At 57.1% G+C, this 17,660-nt stretch overlaps 1 long non-coding RNA gene across 2 annotated transcripts; it reads left to right on the top strand.

Annotated features, from left to right (window-relative positions):
* The first annotated feature begins 10,340 nt into the window (after positions 1 to 10,340).
* On the top strand, positions 10,341 to 17,226 carry LOC105103852 (uncharacterized). Of its 2 annotated transcripts, none has more exons than XR_838526.3 (4): positions 10,341 to 10,718; positions 12,945 to 13,035; positions 13,966 to 14,089; positions 15,463 to 17,226. It is a non-coding gene; the product is annotated as an uncharacterized LOC105103852 (long non-coding RNA). The 2 variants fall into 2 exon arrangements; XR_004133343.2 differs by lacking the exon at positions 10,341 to 10,718 and adding an exon at positions 12,586 to 12,633.
* The last annotated feature ends 434 nt before the right edge of the window (positions 17,227 to 17,660 follow it).

The following is a 17,660-nucleotide window of genomic DNA, read 5'->3' as shown; positions in this document are numbered from 1 at the left end:
CAAGGACGGCTCTGCTCTTGGGGGGAACGACCTTCCTTAGAAAGCAAGCCTGGACCCTGCGCGGACCCCCGTGCGCCAACTTCCGCTGCAACTTTAAGGGTGTCAGAGGACTGTGAGAGCGGCACAAACCGGGTTTTCTGCAAGTTCCACACTGAGCTGTATTTTCATTGAATACAATTACAAAGGGACATAATATCTCAGAATTTTGAGTCACAATCTTAGGCTTCTTACTGTCAAAAAGCAATTACAAGCTATTTTTATGCGGAGCTCAAACATGAAATTAAAGACTCTGCGATGAAAGAGGATCATTTTTAACCACACTCCTCAGCGCTCACAGCAACGTCTATCAGCCAAATGCAGCGCAGAGGAAACGTGCTCGTTCCGCAGCTCGCAGAAGAGGCCCAGCGCGGTGCAGGCCAGCTGCGTGGGGTGCCTCGAATTCCACGCTTGCTGACACGCTGGTGTACAGACGAGTGGAGGGGAAGACTGTGTGGAAATGTGCGAAGTCCTGAAATAAACCAGCTTCTTTAGAATGAGGTTTTCAGAACCAGAGGCACGCCCCTTTGCTAACTATCGCCCCTGGACCACCTCTGCGATGTCGGGCCCGTGGGCCCGCATCCTCGGGTGTGAGCAGAGGGACACTGGGCATCAGGGAAAGGGTGTCTGATCCGGAGGGTGGCCGAGAAGCCCCGACACCGGCAGCCGGCCCTGCACAGGCGCTCGTCCCGGCGGTCAGCCGGCCCCGACGGGCAGTCAGCCTGGGTGGCTCGCTAGTCTTGACTAGTGAGTCTGACGGTCGGTCAGTCCCAAACATCGGTCAGCCAGACGGTCAGGCAGCTCGCTGGTCATCAGCAGGGACTGCTGTGGGCTTGCTCCCTGGTTGGGAGGTTAGAGACCCCGTCGAACGTGGGATCAGAGGACGGTGACAGTGCCGGTGGGTCTTATTTCAGTGCCGCCTCTGCTAATCCCCAACGCCTGCTGACCTAGCCTCCTCATACCAGCGTGTGCCCACGGCTCTGGACCGATGTCTTACGGGTCAACCATTTTACCGGGGAGGCCGTGTCCCGGGGCACAGCCCGACTGTCGGAGGAGAGCAGTGCTGGGGGCTCCGTCTTTTCTCTGATTTCCTCCAGCGTCGACTCTGCTCCCGCGGTGTGTGGACTCCGGTTTAGAGCAAGTGGGTGGGCGGAGGACCTGCCCGCAGGTCAGACCAGAGCCTCCCTGCAGCCGCTCAGGGACGGGCAGACCGCCAGGTGGAACGGGGCAGGCGCCCCGCGGCCTCGCCTCCACTCCTCCTCGCGGGCCCTTGCGTGCTCCGTCCCCCGTGCCTGCGTCCTCAGCGCACCCCTCTGCCTCTTCTCAGTCACATGACTCTTGTCCCTGGTCACAGCAAAGAAGCTCATGGAACTTTCTCAGCGTCCACATCATGCCCATGCCCCCGAGCCAGGATTCAGACACGCGTCTACCAGGCAGAAGCCGCTGCCCTTTCTCTGTCCTCTCCCCCAGGGGCTGCAGATCCACTGAGGGCGCGGGGCTGCGGGCAGCGCCGAGCAGCCGGCCGCGCACCCCAGTGGCCTAGTGGCCCGAGCCTCTGCCCGGCTCTCCGCTCCCGCCCGGGGGTGGCACCCAGGGGGAGGCCAGATCGGCTTTTGTAGAAGATGGTGGTGCACCATTTGCCCAGATTTGATGAAGTCAGAGAGTTCCCGTTGCTCATTTTATCCTTCTTTGTATGGACCAGATGCCTGTCAGACAGAGTGGGACCCGCTGCCTCCTGGCTCCCACGTCCTCGATGCGCCGGGGAGACGCCGGGGGCCGGTGTGCACGCTGGGCCGCAGAGCGTCTGTGTTTGGCGCGGCCTGTGCGGGGTCCCTGCCTCCCGGGCTCTCAGGACGTGGCGCTGGCGCCCTGTGGGGACTGCCCGTGCTCCCAGACGACCCATTTGCTGCTTCAGTGAACCGTCCGGTTGTTACCTTGCACAGCTCTCACCTGGGTGATGGAAACACCTGCGCTCCTTCCAGGCGCCCGTCAGCGGCGTTTCCAGGCCTATGTTTAATGCATGAGGAAGCTCGCTTGCTGCACATTCCAGACAGGCCGTGTGGCTGCAGGTCAGCTGATAGCGGCCGCCCTGCGAGGCTGCGGGAGAGTCGGGGTTTGTCATTACTTCAGCAACAGCTTTATGAGGTGTGACCCGCGTCCTCCGTCGGCCCTGAGCGTGTGCGGTTCCGTGGTTTTAGCACATCCACAGATTCCTGTCACCACACGCTGAGAATGTGCACTCTCGTCACCCCAAAGAGACCCACATCTTTACCTGTCACTGCTCCTCACCCCGGCCCCTGGCCCCTGGCAGCCCCCAGCTCTCTGTCGACTGGCCGGTCCCGGGCAGTTCACAGAAGTGGAACCACAGACCATGTGGGCTTCTTGCGGCTGACCCCTCGACGCAGCGCCAGGTTCTCAGAGTTCATCCGCTTGGCGGTGTTTATCAGTGCTTTGTCCCTTTCTACTTTTTTGCTGAAGAATAATCACCCCATCGTGTAGGTGAACCGCCACCCACTCAGGAGCTGGTGGCATTTGGGTTGTTTCCGCGTTTTGGATATTACGCAGGGTGCTGCCGCTGGATCTTTGTTCTGGATTTTTTGGTAAGCATTAATGTGGATCAAGAAGATACTACAGAATCTCGAGGTTGGGTGACCTGTTTTGCGCTAATAAGACTAATTGCAGCACTTGTGGAGCTGATGGCATGGTGCCAAGAAGGGCTGTTCCTTCTGCACCTGGCGTCAGAGCCTGAGATTGTCCGGACAGGCAGTTAGGAAGGACAGATGGATGGGACATGGGGACACAAGGGAGACGGGAACCTGGATGTATCGTCTGGAAAGCATGAGGATGAACCCAGACCCGAGCACTTTCTCATCACCTCCAAGCCTCCGGCTTCGATACCCGGTGCCCGTGGGCTCACACCCGCCCGGGTGTGGGCACGGGGCAGAGGAGGAGATCTGAGCGGGGCTGGGGATGTTGTCACCATGGGAACCAGGTGAGCCGGCAGATCGCGAGCGACAGCATGGGGCCTAGCAGACCTGAGTCAAAGCGTCTCTTAGGACCCACCTGCTGGCCTGTGGATTTGGACCCTTGTGCGCCGTGGGCAGTGAGGCAGCTGAGTTTGCAGAGAGGTGAAGAAACCAGCAGGGCTGGTTGCAGTGACCGGGAGGCGAATCACCGGGACGTCTGTGGCGGCCAGCCCGTGTGCAGGCCTCTCAGACGGCGGCCTCTCCTCCTCCCGCCCCTCAGCTCTGCTCGCCGCACACTCACCCCCCCGGACTCGGTAAGGGTCAGGGAAGGCGACCCGGGAAACGTAGTCCCGGCTTTAGGAGGCCATGGGGGCGGCAAAGGTGACGGCTCTCTCCTCGGTGCTGAATGTCACGGGTCTCATGTTCCTGGACAGAGCTCTACTGATCCCCCAAATCTACATCTTTATTTCAAGGGAAATTTCTGGCATGTAATTTTGACGGCACCTTCTGTTCAATTTTCAGGGCATCATCTCCGGGGACACCGTTCGGCCTGGTGTTGGGCCCTCGCCACCCACGTCCGTGAGCAGCTTTCCGCGTGTCCTCTCGTGGCTTCATGGTGATGCCCCAGACGCTTCTCTAGTCTGTCACTGGATCTTCAGTGTTTCGCTCCATAAAGACGCTCTGTGGCCTGTAACTGCTTCCGGCAGGCACACAGCCTCCCTTCATCTCACATGAGTCGGTGACATAGTCCTGAACGTTGAAAGAAAAATGTACCAGTGAAACTGGTTTGACTCAAAATAGTACGTCAGGAGGAATGTTTGCAAAGTCTAGGCCCATCTGAAAATCAGGGCGTCCCTGCGGAGGAAGAAGGGGTTGGACTTTGAGGGCGAGAACTGGAAGTTCCCACCAGCCTGCGTTCTCAGGTAAGAACCAGACACTGGGCTCGGCTTCCACCCACCGAAGCAGCCGTCCTGACGGGACGCTTCATGCTCTGGTCACGTCAGGCCCTCCAGAGAACCTTCAGACGAGGCCCCTGTCCTCAGAGAACTCACGACAGCTTGAGGCTGAAAATAACGCACCAGAAGGCCAAGCACAGAAAAGGCCGGGACGGGGCTTGGAGCGCTGAGGACTGCCTGCTCTCAGAGACGAGACGATGCTCGTGATGTGTCACTATTGTTTGGGATAAACTTCTAGTGATTATGGCCTCTGAGAAGAAGGAAACGCTGAAGAGTCCTTCTCATTGGTGGATGGACTGCTCTGGGTTATGTAAGTGTTTGGCTTTTAATAGCGCTGCAATCCCTCAGGGATGCTGGGCACATGGACTAGAAGTGATTGAAACGGATCCTGAGGGAGGATCACGGAGCGTTACTCCTGCACTTGGAGGGGCAAGAGGTGCTGACGAAACCAGTTCACATGGATGCATTTGCTTTATCCTCGCATTTACCGAGGGCCCACGGACCCTCAGAAGGAGAAACCCATTCAAATGAGTATGTGATGAGGGGCTCGCCTGTCTGGTTACGGGGACCCCTTCCGCCAGGCATTTCTGAAACTTCTTTGAAATCTCAAGGACGTCGTTTAGCCAGAAATGCATTATTAATGTTCCAATTAGTGTAACATTCTTGGTTGTATTTTTGGTGACTTGAATGAGAACCGATGAATCATATAAACCACAATGCAAATTGCAGCGAAAATACTTGAGACCATTTCCCCCCTAGCTGTACGGGCTCCTTCATGACCGTGTGCCCTCACCATGGGTCCTTGCGCCTGCCTTTGTGCCTTGGCATGGACGCGTGTCTTCTGACACCTGTCTGGACGAAACTTCGCCACTGCTGCTGCAAACAGTGGCATCCCTCCGGGAATCACCCTAACGAGGAGCTGGGGATGAATGGAGCACCTTTAAGGGCTGCTGAGGGTTGGCGCAATTCCCTGAAATCTGCAAATAGGTGGAGGGAGGGACTTCCCGTGTTCCATGCGCTGCAAGGGTGTGTTGCGTGCACGTAAATACAGACCTGAGGGTTTCGCTGCAGGAAGTGAGTCCCTGTGACAGCGTCTTTGGGCCTCTGCCCTTCTGCGTGAAGTGCCTGAGAAAGCTGACCAGAACGGGGCCTTCCCTCGGAATTCTTTGGGAAAACCGGCACAGGGAAGTGCGTCAGTTTCTAAGTCAGTAGTTAGAGGGGCCTTTTGATGAGGAGGCTGTCTTATGAAACCTTGCTGTTGCAATTTGCATTCATCTATTTTTTTTTTTTTTTGGTGGAGGTACTGGGGATTGATCCCAGGACCTCGTGCGTGCTGAGCACGTGCCCTACCTCTGAGCTGTACCCCCTTCCCCAGTCACCTTTAATTTCGGAGGCTTCCCCCCTCTGCCTCCATCAACTGCTGGGCTCAGAGCACTCCTGGCAGCAGTCCCGTGGCCCGAGGCGCACTTTCACGCCGCCGTCTGAGTGGTGGGTGGAAGGGGCCTCACCGCCCGGGCCCGGGTCTCTGCACCCCCCCGGGCCCTCCCTCCACCCCGACTCGGGAAGCCTCCCCGCTCTCAGGCCTCACGCTGGACGGGGACCCCTGTCCAGCTTCCTGCCTCCCCCGGGTGTGACTCATCCCCCTCGGGGCTCCCTGAGGCCTCTGCTCCTCCTTTCACGGGTTTATCTGCGGCTGCCTCCCGCGGCCTGCGTCATCTCGGCTTCCTCCCCGGCCCCCGCTGCTTTTCGATAAAGCGCAAACTCACTGCGGGGAAAGCGCGTTACCCTGGCCTTCTTCCCGTCCCCTGAAGTATTTGTTCCTGACAGAGACCGGGCTCCTTGAACCTGCTCCTGTGAACGGGAAATGTCACTTTATGCTCCGCTCTTCGCTGAAAGGATTTCTTCAGGTGTTCATTTATTCGACACCTCAAGGCTTTTTAGACATAAAGGTGAAAACAAAAGCCTCTGGTAAAGGTGTGTAAACCCGGGGGAGGAAGGCGCTAGGTGTGTCTTCAGCTGCAGTTGGTGAGAACTGACCTCTGACCGAAAGCCAGGCCACAGGAGTGTCCGGGGGCGGGGGGCAGGCGGGACACCAGCAGGGTCTGCGTGGCCGGGGTGTGGCTGCAGTGACCGTGAGGGGCCGGCTCCGCCTGGGGCTTCACACCTCACCAAGTGATTTTCGTTTTGCAGATTCGGGAACTCTAATGGCAGGTGGACGAGCCGAGGTCTTGGAGTCGCTCCTGGAAGAAGGTCTGGAGCCCAGGTCTCCTGACAGAGTTTGGAGCTCTCCCTTCTACCCGGTGGAAGTGGGAAGCGTTCGTGGTTTAACAAATAAGGGCCGACCCAACACAACCTTGGCCGTGTCTCTGGAGACCGGGGAGGGGTTAACAGTGGCAGAGCCGCCCTGAGGTCCCAGGTCTGCTCAGCCAAGAGGACGCAGCGCGACACTCCCGCCCGGGGCACACGGCCCCGGGAGTGGCGGCCACCTCGTGGGGTGCCTGTGCCAGCCGTGATGGACGTGGTCAGCCGAGCCGGTGCCTCTGCCTTCGGTGTCTCTGCTTTCTTGATTTCCAAGCCTTAAGAGGTTAAGATCTTTCAAAAAACAAGCCAGTATGCAATCCCCGCCCTCCTCGCCCAAGCTCCCAGGGCTCAGTGTCCCTGGGTACCTGTGAAATTTTGCTCCACCAAACGCTGTGTGAAATCACTGCGCCCTCTGCTGGGAGTAGGTTATTGTTTTGTTATATAGAGCATTCCAACATGGGCTTTGTTATAAAGGGATGGACTGGGTTGCATGGAAACGGAAGTGAAGTGTTCCATCGTGAGAAGTCAAGTCGGGCTCTCCGGAGGCTGAGCATCTGCATTTCCATGAGGAGAGTGTTGATTCAGGGGCTGCTCTCGTGTCTGACACAGCTTTGTGCTGTGGGTGTTTGTCGAATGAGTAACAGTGGCACTCCCCTGGCCGTAACGGAGCCAGAGCTCAGCAGAGCGTGAGCTGGACGCAGGCTGGGTGAGCGCTGTGGGAAGGCTGTTGGGGAGGGCCATCCTCTGAGTACCCTCTGAGGGCCAGGCTCCCTGGGGCTCGCTGCACACGCTTCACTCCTGACCCAGTGCCACCGTGAGGCCGGCAACCTGGATTAACCTCGTTCTGCTTGGGGCTCAGGGGTATTCCCTGCCTAAAAGCCACACAGCTGGTGAGTGGACATCAAATTGGAACCAGGCTCCCAGGCTGTAAAGACTGTTGTCAGCCCACACAGCGCCAGGCGGCCCCGCCCCAGGGCAGCTGTGACCCGGGCAGCCGCTGCCGTGGCCGTGGCGCTGCCTTGCAGACAAGCACGGCGTTCCAGGGCATCTAGTCTTGAGTCTGCGGCCCTGGGCCCACTGAGCTGGTTGGCTCCACTTGGCTGAGCTGAGCGTGGCTGCAGACAGTGGATTCAGTCCCTTCGCCCACGAGTGTCTGGTTCCTTGGGGACAAGTGGCCGCTCACAGTGCTGCAGACGTGGAGAGAGCCCACCCTCACCCACGGCCCCTGTGCCAGCACCACGGTCTCCTGCCAGGGCATGGCCGGGAGGAGGGAGCGAGTCCGTGGGGCTGGCACGGCTGTCATGGCTCAGCCTCTTCTGTCTGCCCTGCCGGCTCCCCTTCCTGTGCACGTGGACCGTGGATCCCCAGGACCTCTGTGCTCAGTTTTCTCCTGGGGAAACGGGGACCCTCAGGACCCCGCCTCACAGGGTCGCCGTGGGGCCGAGTGAGGTGGTTGTAGGACGCAGCTGTTTGCATCATTAGTCACAAGCCCAGTGCGATGTTGTCCTCGTGGTGGGAGTGACCAAAATCGTGATGCGAAATTGGTGGCATTTTTCTCTAGCACAGGGGCTTTCTGAAGGCGTGGCGGGCACGGCTGAAGAGAACTGCTTTCCTTAGCAAACATGGAACCTCTGCCCCAGTAGAGCCTCCTTCAGAAGAGTCACTTCGGAGCCTATTTGTGCGTTTGGTCAAAAGGAACTTCCAGTGCTCAGAGGGTCGGTCAGGTCTGTGCTGTGGAGCCGCCTCCTCTTGGGCGGGAGGTGACTGAGCCCCGAGCCCCCCAGGACCAGCTGTGATGAGCAGGGCCCTGGGGCTGCCTGACCGGCTTGGCCAAATCACGTGCAGCAATGAGCAAGGGGCCTGGTTTCTGGCGGCTCTGAGGACGGCTCCGCAGAGGCCTCCTGGAGGTGCCTGGGTCAGGATGAGAGAAACGGGAAACCCACCCAGCCTCCCGGATGACGGCTCATTTGCATATTCGAATCAGCGCATTTGTTTAAACCCCTTAGCCTCATTGCTTCACACCGTATCTTACAGGTGACATATAAGGTGGTATTTTTGTAGACATGAGATGTGCTCGGATAACAGACACTAAGCAGTTAATGTCTTTTAACTTTGGGAACGTTGGTTTCTGTCTATGACACTCCAGCTCCCAACGCAGTGGTTTCTTATTTAACTTTCGTTATCACGAATGCTTAGCACATCAAGACGATGTTAGTTATTAGCTTCAGGCAGGGGAATAATATCCCCAAACAGAACGTTTGTCCCTTTGTCAGGCCCACGGCTCCTCCCCACGGAGCTGGCCCTGTGGTGACGGTGACACTGATTGACAGAGGACTACCACTGTTTGGTTATTGCTGGTGCCCTGGTAAACACACCGAACATTCGCCACGGACTCAGATGGGTCAGCTTTGCACGTATCTTGTTCTGTGGGCTAGAACTTTCTAGAACGATTTACAAAGTTTTCACTCCCACGTCTTTACCTGTGGGTGTCGTTCGCAAAGACTGTTTTAACCCAGTTGCTCTCAGCAAGTGTCAATTATTATTTATACTAAAAAGTCTTAGAGAAAACTCCTCTTTCTAATGGTGACTCCTTGTGACACGTCACATCTGTGGCCAGTTCTTTGCCGGTGGCTTCAGAACTTCAGTTTATCCAAGAGAGATTTGAATAAAAAAGGAACTTTTGTGGCACAATCTACACAAACAGCAGAAGTGCGCTGGGCTTCCCTCCAAAGGCTCACAGACCTCGGAAGAAATTCTTTCTTTAAAAGCGTCGACACAACACATGCTGGATCCTATGAGTTTTGAAAACTGTGCCGCGGGAGAAGTAAACGTACAGACAGTTCTGAGCTGCTTCCAGTTGCTTTAAACACTTCTTTTAAGTTGAAATTTTTATCTGCAATCCTTGAGCTCACACCACGCCATGAAATCGAAACCTAGGCCGGACCCGCCCCCTGGTCCCACTCGGGCGGCTCGCAGCCTGCAAGTCCCCGCGTTCCTCTCCCCCACACTTACCACCTGCGAGGCCTGGAGGAGACGCTCGGCACACGCGGCCAAACGAGACAGAGACAGAAGAATAAAAACACGCGCCCAAGTGACGAGGTGCACACGAGATTGCATGAAATACCCAAGTGGACAAAGACACTGGGTGACACGGAGTGACAGAAAATTGTGGAACATCTTTGCCAAAGTAATGTGGCTTTTTACGGTTTCTAGATTGTGTATTTCAGGACAACATGGGGCTGAGATTTGCTGTCTTTGAGGCAACGGAGCTCGCCGCGGGAGTGCGGTTGCAGCTCACAGGAAGGGGGCGCGCAGACGGAGGGGCTGGGCGAGGTGGACGCAGGGGTCTCTGGACTCAGGGCCGGGCACTGGGGAACGGGGGGCCGCGCAGGGTGTGATCTGCCTCTGGCATCTGCCCCGCTCGGAAGTGTGGGGCGGCTGGCGGTTCTGCCCACTGGACACACATGTGGCCGAGCGTGTCCCTGCGGCTGTGAGTGTCTGAGCCACGGAGGCAAATCACCAAGCGCTGGCCTCGCAACAGCAGCAAAGGATACTTTTGTTTTCTTTTTCCGTTTGGCACATGAGAAAGCCTTCTCCTCTTTCCTGCTTAAATGGACACAAAGGGCTCAGTATACTTAGAGCGCTAGCGCCGGGAACAGGGCGCTGGGAATTTTAAAGGAGTTTAATCTGACAACTGACGCTCTAGTTAATTCCTAAATGAATAACTGATTAGCCCCCATTTTCCAGGAAATTGCAGCATTATGCATCATGACATAATTCAAGATTACGCATCACTTTGTTTTATCTCAAAGGAGCTCACAGAAAAGCCAGGCGACTCTCGACTTGGCCCTGGTTCCTTCTCTAGCATGTCTGGACTAGCAATTTGACTCATTAATAGGTAGCAAAAAAAAAAAAAAAAAAAAAAAGAGAGAGGAAAAAAAGTCGTTGCCAGAGAGAGAGAACTGTGCTTTAGTTTTTAGGAATTTTTGGTTGTTTGGGTCACGAAGGTGTCACGTGGCTGCCGGGCCAGGGAAGGAGGCTTGCACGGCTGTTCCGAGACACAGGCACCGTCTGCACACCGCCGCGCCACTGCTTTTAAAGTGTGAAGGGAGACCCGTCTGTTCGAATACTTCTTCCCCAGATGCTAACGGGGATGTCAATTAGCCGTTACGTTGAGGCTTTGATGGTGGGACGCCCACCTGGAGGGAATTTCCGGTGATGGTGGCCTCGTGACACACGGGCGAAGGGTGGGTTTCCTGGATGAACGTCTGCGCTGTGTCTTCCTCTGGGCTGCCTGGCCCTTCTGAGAACCTGAGCTGTGGATGCTTCAAAGTGAGATGGCATCACTGAAGGGATCTTCGCCAACACTGCCCTTCAGACGGCGCAGACCCTGAAGCCCCCGGGCTGACGGCAGCCGGAGGTCGGGGCTGTGTCCCTTTCTCCCACGACAAAGTCACAGGTGATTCTGTCCGCGCGTGGGCCTGTTGTCCGGTGACAGCGTAGCAGTTAGTTTAGAGCTTGTGGCAGGCGGGACTGGTCTCTCTCTTTATTGAAGTGCAGTCCGTTACAAGGTGTCAGTTTCTGCTGTGCAGCACAGTGTCCCCAGACTGGTCTCTCCTTGATGCCCAGGTCACAGCCTCACTTAATTCAAGGACTCTTTTTTTTTTTTAATTCTTTGTTTTATAGATCATTTTTGTCATTTGCTTCTGTTTCTCCCTCTCTCCCACCTGGGTCCCACTCCCTGCACTGCCATTAGCTGTTACAATGGGAATCAGACAGGAAATAAAACTCATGGGCTTGGCTGCATCTCTGTAGCTCTGGATACGTTGCAGGCACTGGGAAGAAGTTGGATACATTAGAGCGAGCTCTGTATGGTGAGAAACTGGAGACAGTTTCCATGTTCAATGAGAGCGAAAGGGTCGGGTAGACCCTGGGGTGATGCTGGAGGCTACAGGTGAGGTTGGGAACTGCAAACTCCTGCAGGGAGCTTGGTTTGACCATGACCCACTGTGAGACCTGGGACAAGACGTCTGCGTTCCACAGGTCTCTCACCTGTAACATCGGGACCGTCGGGCCCTTGCAAGGACTACTGGGTCACAGAAAGTTTCGTGGGAGCGGCCACCCCCTTGTAACTGTTGCAGGCGGCGCTTAGCGGCTCTAACCACTACTTTCTATAAGACAGACTATTGTCTAGCCTCAAAGTCATCTGCAAAATTTTCAAGGTCATGGAAAACTGTTTAACATTAAGAAATTTCACGGAAAAAGCAGAATTAAAATAAGAACCATATGACGTCAAAATGTAAAAATATACAGAAAGAAGGTTGAAACATTCCAAAATTTTACATTTATTGCCTCTGGCTGTTGGGATTACGGGCGATCTTAAGAAGAATGTTGCTTCATCCTTTCTCGGTTTTTGCCGATAGTTGTACGTTACTTTTATCGTAAGAAGACATCCTGCTCCACACGCACAGAGGAAGTGAGAAGGGAAGCCGCTTAGCCATTTAGTCAAGCTGCCCTGATACCTACAGTGAGTTTAAAAGTTGTAGATAAGGGATGAAATAAAAACATGCAGGCCAACGTCTGAAGAGAGGCTGTGCTCTTACAGACAGCGATTTGGGAACCCAAGGCAGCGAGAGTTAAAATGAGGGGAGGACCAGGGAAAGCTGGCTGTTCTGCACTGGGAGGAAGCTGGGAAGAAGGACGCCGCCGAGCAGGACTGGCTGCTCGTGGGGCCCGGTTTCCAGGACACTCAGAGCAGACTGGCTGCGCACAGCCCTGGGGGGCTCCGCTGAGCATGGGGGCTGGCGCAGGAGCAGGTGGGTTTGGAGGCACGGAGGCGCGGTCCACAGCGGCCAGGGCGGGCTGGCGGGGGCTGCCGAAGGAGTGTCTCTCACCCAGCTGGGGTTGCTCATTAACCAGCCCTGTGACCGCATGCGGATTTAACAGCTTTTTATTTGGTATCTTTTTAGCCAGAGGACTTTTCTTTGTATTGATAAACATCATGTTCATTTTCCATTGTTCTGGTTAGCTCTGAGAGGCCGTGGGTCAAACTAAAGTCTCAGTGCTCCCACTGGAAAAATCCCAAAATAAGCAAACCCCTAAAAAAGTGCCCTAAATCCAAATCAGGAAGTGATGTCAGTCACCGGAGGAGTCCTGCCCCCAGGCCTGTGTTCCCGTGTGTCCACAGGCCTGGGTCCCCGGGAGTGGCCGGGTCCCAGGTCCTGCAGCTTTGCAAACCGCGGTGGCGGGGGGGTGTCCTCCTTGGACCAGCTTTTGGCCGTCGTTGGCCAGCGTGAAGGCTGGAGTTTCCGGGAGGGGACAAGAGTGTCTGCAGTGTCCCCGAGGAGACGTCTGCCAAGAGTGGGTGCAAGCAGGTGGGTCAGAGGTGCCGGCTGCCAACCCACCCAGCGTCCTGCGCCTTGTCCTTATCTGGCCTGGAACCCGCGAAGCACATTCCAGAGGAAATGCCGCCCTCCCGCTTTTCCGCCGAGCTCCCCCCGACCCAGCGCCTGGCCCCGGGCCGCCCCACATCTGGGTGATGTGGAGAGAGCCACAGGTCGCGATAAACTGCGCTTTCCCCAGCTCGCAGGCCCTTTGAAGTTGCAGACAGTTTCGTGGTAATTGATAATCTAATCTCAGCCCGGCCTTATGTTTTTCTGTTTTCTTTCTCCCCTTTTCTTGCCAGACGGCTCTGCAGGGATGGAGTTATCACACGATCGCCTCACGGAGAGGTCGCCGTGCGGGGACTGCCTGCTTAGCCCGAGGATTCGTGGAAGGTGAAGTCTGGGCATGATGGGAGGAAGCACCGGGGGCCCAGCTGCGTGTGGGGAGGGGAGCGGGAGGAAGGGGAGACGGGCTGCATTCTCACCGCCTTAAGGCCGTACACGGCAACTGCTGCCGAGGAGGCCACGTTTACACCCCTGTGGCCCACAGCAGGAGCGAGGGGCTAGAGGTCATAAAGAGATTCTTCAAAAAAAGTTAGAGGTGATTCTTTTCTCCTTCCCAGTGGAGGAACTTAATAGTCAGGTTTGGGCCTGGTGAAGAAGAGACTCTCGAAGAGACTCTCAAATAGACAGCTTATGCGAATAAATAATTTGTCTGTGCCTCCCATTTGCTTTTCTTAACTGTCCATTCTGTTTTTATTTTCCCTAATTAGCTCTTGAAATCTTTCAGACGTGGGCCCACGAGAGCATTAGGTATTAAATGTGCCCCCCACCAGCACGGCTCTGGTATCACACCTCTGCAGAGGCCAAGGGCGCACTGTCACCCGTCACCCAGGGTCTCCGTGCCATCCGGGCACCCTGCTCCATGCGTCTGGCACAGCCTCATGTGCCTGAGCCTCAGGCCGCAGCCCCAGCCTTCGGAGAGGCCTGGCAGGGCCACCCCTGGGCGCCCAGAGAGCGTTTCCATCAGATGGGAAGGCTGGTCTCTGCAGTTGTCTGCCTGAAATACGCAAATCCTCTTTGAAGCAATCTGCATTTTCTTTACTTAAATTTGACTCAAAGAAGCAGGGTAACGCTTTGTAGGGGGGCCTGGGCTCCTGGAGGGGATGCCTGGCCCTGGCTTGGCATCCACGCTCCCTCCTCGTGGCATTCACAAGCCACTGAAATTCTCATGCATGCACGTGCCTGGGCGTGCGTGTGTGTGTGTGTTTGTTTCGGCCTGCGGAGGCGCTGTCTTATTTCTTCCATCTTCTCGTCCCCAAGACCCAGCACAGTGATGGTACGCAGTCGGTGCTCACTAAACGCCTGATTGAACTAACAGCAAATTCAGCTTTCTGAATGCTTCCCGATGTCCGCCATTCCCGGGGTGAAATATTCTCCTCTCGGGGTAAGCTTCTGCTTGTTCAGCACGTTTGTTCAGAGCTGGGACGTTGTCACAGACTTGCCAGTTGTGCTCTCCACGTGGCTGGCGTGGAGGCCCTCAGGCTGTTTGGAGGAGGGGAGGGCATTGGGGTTTGCGTGGGGCCGCGGTGCTGCAGCGGGCCTGGGAGTTTCCCCAGAGACCCTAAAAGTCCGCCGAGGGGAAATGAGAGACCTCGGGGGGACGGGAGGGGCTTCATTTCAGCCGAAGGTTGGCCTTTGGGAGGGACGCAGACTATCTACTCAGGCCCATGGTGATTTGTTTTCGTGTGTCCAGGGCCGACCCCAGGGAGGGCTTGGGGCGGGACCGTGGTTGCTCCTGTGTGGGGGGTGGCCGGGCATGTGTTCAGGGACCCCAGGCCCCGCACCGGCTGCTCCAGGGGCCCCACGTAACCCTCTGCACAGCACAGAGGGCGGGGGCCCACACTCACCACCTTAGAGGCGGGCAGTGGGGACATGGAGGGCCGACGCCCAGGCCACAGCCTGCATGGCCGTCTGTGTGTAAACGTCCGTCTGGTCGGGACTCCCTCCACGGGCCGTGGGGGCCATGAGGCCGCAGGTCTGCTGCTTGGTCCCTTCAGCGCTGGGTCCTGGGCACGTGCTCTGAGCCTAGTGTTGGAGGGACCGGGCTGCTGGGGACAGAAGGGCCGGGGGACAGGCCTCACTTCCTGGGGCGTGTGCTGGGAAGAGATCAGAGGCAAGACTCACATTCACACAGAAGGCTCACATTTGCACAGAGTGGGTGTCGGAGTGAGCTGGAGGATTTGAAAAAGCCACATGAAATCTCTTTATTGAGCACACTGGCAGTCCTGGAGACAGGCCCTGGGACTCTCAGAGGGACCTCCCATGTGCGGCCCCATGTCAACGGCGGGGTCCCACACCTCCATCCTCCTTCACCAGCGACGCCTTTGAGGAGTGCGGGCTAGGTCTTGTATTCAGAGGTGACAATCCAGGAAATATGATCTTTGGTTCTGAGGGAGACTGAGGGTGCTGAGAGCTGTTACAAGGATAAAAGGGTCATACCTCGTAATGTACATTTAAGAAGTTAAATCATAGTTATTACAGCTAACACTGTGCTGCATTTTTGAAGGTCACTGAGAGTAAATCTTAAAAGTTCTCATTACAAGAAAAAAAACGTGTGTGTTTGGTGATGACTTACTGGGCGCTCGCTTCGTGATACATGCAAGTATTGAGCCATCATGTGCGTGAACTTGAAACTAGGCGAGTGCCACGTGCCAGTCGCATCTCAGTTTAAGGAGAGGGCGTCGGACGCCTTGTCTGCACGTGCTGGCTTGCGGCCGGTCTGACCGTCGTCTCCTCTCTCTTTACCTGACGACGCAGGTGCTGGAACTTATCCAAAACCCGGTTCCCCGGAACGTGACCCACGGACACGTCCTCCTGCCCACGGTGGGCGCCTGTGGGGCGGCCAAGCGCTGAGCAAACCAGCTGAAAGTCCACACACAAAGTGCTTGCAGACGCCGCAGCTTGAGTTTCTCTTGCCGCCCGGCGCTGTGGCCGTGTCCCCTGCGCAGGCTTCCGTGGAAGCGCTGTTCAAGCGTTGCCGACAAGCCAGAGCGAAGCTGCAGAAGCGAAGAGGGTGCACACAGAAAAACGCGGCCTGTTCCACGCAGCCCGGAGGGGAGCTTCCCAAGTGCTGAATAGACGTTTTCTGAGCTTTCCCTCAGGCCTGCTGCCAACAGCTCGGTTTCCAAGGATCACACCTGGGTTACAGAGAAAAATTTGACTTTGCTTTAAGCTCAAGCCAGTGAGCGCAGCCTTCTCAGCCCGCCCCGGCCCCGGCAGCGCAGTGCGCGAGCGGGTGCCCGCGCGGGGAGGCTTTGTCACTCAGATTTCTTCAGGGACGTTCTCCCCCCCGGGCGGGTGTCAGCGGCTGTGCGTTTCGGCTGCTACTGATCTGCTGAACCTGAGCGAACAGTTCTGACTCCTTTTCAGATCCGACTCCTCACCCCAGAGCCCCAGCAGCGTGCGCTGCGCTGCTTTGCTTTCTGGCTGCTGGAGGCCACCAGCAGCTGACAGGAGAGCGACACTCCTGCTTCGCCTTCTGGGCTCCGCAAACCCGGGCGCCCCGAGCGGCAAGGTGACCCTGGAGGCTTGCGGCTGTTTTCCAGCCTCAGTGAGGCTGAGTGACATTCTGGGTGGGCAGAGCACCGCTGGTGCCCGGCTCCCAAACACGGTCGCCGCCTGCGAACAGGAGGACTTCCTGATGGCAGAGCAGGTCGCTTTATGTCTCTGCGGCAGTAACGAAAACACGCGAGCTTGCCCTTCTGTAATGTAAACAGAAAATTATGCCTCCGACACAAACCCCCGCCACTAAGAAGGCAGCTTTTATTCGTGTTGTAACTGGGGAACAGACGGCTGGAGCGCGAGGTGGCTCCCAGCTGTTGCTGGGGGAGCGGCGGCAGCGGCCACATCTGGGCTGGCATCTTTGAAGAGGCACTTAATCCGCAGGCTGGGGTCTGCTAAGCCGCTTTGCTTTTCTTTGCGGCGTCTCCAGCCGCAGCCATGGTGACTTCTTGTCACCGGGGGAGATGCAGGAACGGTCGGGACAGCGACACCAGAACACGCCGGGCGCAAGAATAAAGGGCAGGACAAAGGCCTTGATCAGGCCGGCGGAAGACGCGCTTTGCCAGCTTGGAAGGTGCGGGACCCCGGCTGGGGGACAGAGAGCCGAACCCCCACCAGAGCCTTCAGCCCCTGTGCGAGGTGGGAGGTGGGGGCGTGATGGCTGGGCCCCTCCTGGACCGTGACATCACTGGGAGGGTGAGGTGGCGGCTCCAGGGGGCTGGCCTTTCTGCCTCTGGTCCCCGTGTGGGTGCAGGGACGTGGCCAGAGTGACGGCCCCCGGGACTTCCCCCACGTGTGACCGCCCAGTGGGTCTCAATCCTCACAACCTGAGCTGTGACCCTCACATCCACACTCCACAGCCTCCCAGGAGCTGCCCTGGCGGAGCTGCCTCCCGGAGGACACTCAGGTCCACGTCACCCTCAACGTCGGGGTCCCCTCCTGCACCTGTGGCCAGAAACAGTGGGTCCTGTCCTGTCCCCTTGGCTCAGGCGCCTCAGGGACCCCCAGCCCCCCCGCCCCCCCCACAGTATCCACTTTGTCACAGCATCCTTGGTCCTGTGTCGTGGTCCCTGTGGAGCCAGTCCACTAAGAACACCTGGTCTGAGTGTTCCGAGCGACTCTGACGGGAGGGCCGTTTCCCACGAGGACGGCTTCTCCACCCCAGGACACGCCAAGTGATGAGGAAGCTCTTTCTCAGATTTAACCAAACGCACACCCGTGTCTCCCTAACTTCCTCTCACTTCTCCCTGTGGGGTCCAGGGTCTGGGTCCCCTTTCCCAGGACAGACGTGGGAGGACAAGGTCATGGCTCGCCCCCTCCTGTGCCGCTGCCCGCTGCCCGCCCGGCTCCATGTGCAGCCCCGTGCTTTCCGACAGGTTTGAGATCCTGCATTTACCCGCCTGTCCGCACAGCCTGACTGTGCCACTGGGGCCCCCGAGGGATGTAGTTGGACG

This window comes from Camelus dromedarius, chromosome 28 (genome assembly GCF_036321535.1).
Source record: "Camelus dromedarius isolate mCamDro1 chromosome 28, mCamDro1.pat, whole genome shotgun sequence".
Taxonomy (NCBI): Eukaryota; Metazoa; Chordata; class Mammalia; order Artiodactyla; family Camelidae; genus Camelus; species Camelus dromedarius.
The sequence above is the reverse complement of the archived record's forward strand: the minus strand, read 5'-3'. Positions and strand labels throughout refer to the sequence as shown.